Genomic DNA, 2,623 nt, shown 5'->3' with positions numbered 1-2,623 from the left:
TCTAACACAGATTTTTGTTGAACACCACAGGTCACATACTGCCAATTTGAGTCCCTACCCATTATCCCTACTTTCTGTTGCCTGCAACTTGACCAATTTCTCAGTAATATGTAATGTCAGTAATGAGTAGGTTGCATCTGAAATCCAAGTTCTACAGCAGACACCATATGTGAGCAGTTGGCTTGGCCACAAATAGAATTAAAGATGGAATAATTGACATTAGAAAGTGAAGTACAAAGCTTTAATCTAATCTCAGAATACAAAGTGTATCAAAACAACAAGAAAAAAGCTCAAGCAGTTTATAACATCATCTGAATTCCAAAATTAGATTCCAACTTTGCAATTTCTCCTGATAAATTTCAAAGTGCACATTGTGCAATTTAAATTAAGGCTATGACTCATATTTTCTAAGTGTATTTCGAGATTGAGAGGCTATCTGGCAACCAGACATAACACAGTGTGCTGTCCACAGCAGGGAGCTCCATTTGTCTGGGCTGCCTGTGATGGTTGCAGATTAGTATGGTTTCATCTAGAGGACATCTGAGCCTCAGTTTTATATTTTTGCATGTTCAGGGACACTGAGGTACGAAGAGGAAGAACTGAGGGACTGGAGAACAAGGTAAGAGAGGTCGAGTTGTAGGAGAGGGGACTTTTCCGAGGTAAGACTTTCAGGCAGCCATGTAGCACAGAAAGACCTCCCTGTGACATTCCTGTGATTTTCATCAAGGATTTAAGGGGGAGGGAGACCAAGTGTTCCTGAGAAGCCACAATGGTATCTCCAAGGGCAGGACAAAACTGGGGTGAACAGAGGTGATGAAAACAGTCAGTGCCCCTGGCATCTCTCCCAGAACCTGGGCGGTAGCAATGAGTGAGCTGTTATTCCATACCCACCTACACCCCCTCAAAATCAGCTTACACTATCCATATTGGCCATTCCTCAGCACTCTCAAACATTCAATTACCTCAATCTTAGGCACCATTGCAACACCTCTCTTTCACATTCCAAACACCCTCCCCTCATCTCTACCTCTTTCTCTTTCACATTCTAAATCCACTCCCCTCATCTCTCCCTCCCTCCGTTTCACATTCTAAACACATTTTCCTTATCTCTCCCTCTCTCTCTTTCTTTCGCATTCCAAACACACTCCCCTCATCTCTCCCTCCCTCCTTTTCACATTCCAAACACACTTCTGTCTATTCTCTGTGGCCATGCCCGAGTCAGCAGGTTGTTGTTGTGGTCAATGGTGTTTGGGAGGTAAGGACATCTCCTCCGATGAACACAGTTGAGCAGCAAAGACATCGCCCTGAGCACTTTGCAGATGAATTGCATGTGAAAACTCACTCAACACTTTACAGCTGAGTGTAGTCATTGCTGGAACGTAAAACAATTGCCAGGCCATTTGTGCACAGCAAGATCCCATTAACCGCAACATAATAATGACCAGAGAGTCTGGTTTTGCGATGTTTATTGAGGGATTAGTATTTTAGTAATTTTGTAAAAATATATCACTTGTGCATGAGATATGGATGTTGCTGTCAATTCCCCTTTCGAAGGTGACGCTGAACAATCTTCTTAACTACAAACAAATGGCTGGCTCAGCCTTTTCAGAGGGCAGCTAAGAGACAACCACTTTGCTGTGGGTCTGGAGTCTCATAGTCCAGACCAGTTAAGGACAGTAGATTTCCTTCCCTGAAGGACATTGGTGAAGCAGATGGGTTTTTACAACAAAGATTGCGGTGTCTCTAGCTTTGATTTTTGTTAAGTTCCACATTTACTTAATCAATTCAATCTAAATGTGAGAGGCTGAGATTTGAGCTTATATACTCATGAGCATTTGTCTAGGTTCTGAATTATTTAGTCTAGTATCATAGCCGCATTGCTACAGTAGCCCCTGTGAGCTCTTTAAGTTGATCTCCTCACCCTGACCATGTTAATATCTCTGCCGTACTGTTAGGATTCACGTGGATTTCACTATTTAAATGCAGGTCAAACAAGGTTCAGTATTTTCACTCCCAGTTAAGCTTCATAAAGAAACCCAGATCTGGCCATCAGTTTTTATGTTCCTCTAATGATGCCAGACTTTATTGCCTGTTATTAAAGGTCCCAGTCACTGTTTGTTCTTCTGTTTCTGTTGAATGTTGGCATGGGGCCCTGTAACAGATCATTGAACCTCCAGCCTCGCAATAAATATCCACTTGCCAGTCCTCACAACACATTCTAAACAACGAGTAGAATTATAAACAGGAACAAGTGCTGAGAGTTTAGAGCTCAGATTTGTCCGTGGAAGATCAGCACCAAAAAAGCTAGGGTCGACAGCACTCCTGGTAGATCAAAACCAACAGCAAGTTGGGCTTATCTGTCTTTTATTCCCCCTACCACACCACCCAACACCCGCTTCAATTTCACCCATAGCTACTGTGCATAAGATATCTCAACATATTCCACACTGAACATAACCCTCATCTATTTCCCCATCTAGAAGCCTAACAAGGATTCAGGCAACTCCACTCTCCTAAACAAAAACCAGAAGAACTGCGGATGCTGTAAATCAGGAACAAAAACAAAGTTGCTGGAAAAGCTCAGCAGGTCTGGCAGCATCTGTGAAGGAGAAAACAGAGTTAA

At 42.6% G+C, this 2,623-nt stretch overlaps 1 long non-coding RNA gene across 1 annotated transcript in view; it reads left to right on the top strand.

The window, feature by feature from the left end:
• The first annotated feature begins 463 nt into the window (after window positions 1–463).
• Window positions 464–2,623, top strand: part of LOC125484029 — a 49,974-nt gene continuing 47,814 nt past the window's right edge. Inside the window, exon 1 of the long non-coding RNA XR_007262904.1 lies at window positions 464–619. This is a non-coding gene — a long non-coding RNA (uncharacterized LOC125484029). The remainder of the gene's footprint in view (window positions 620–2,623) is intronic.

The sequence above is a fragment of the Rhincodon typus genome, chromosome 9 (genome assembly GCF_021869965.1).
Source record: "Rhincodon typus isolate 14 chromosome 9, sRhiTyp1.1, whole genome shotgun sequence".
Classification (NCBI taxonomy): domain Eukaryota; kingdom Metazoa; phylum Chordata; class Chondrichthyes; order Orectolobiformes; family Rhincodontidae; genus Rhincodon; species Rhincodon typus.
The sequence above is the reverse complement of the archived record's forward strand: the minus strand, read 5'-3'. Positions and strand labels throughout refer to the sequence as shown.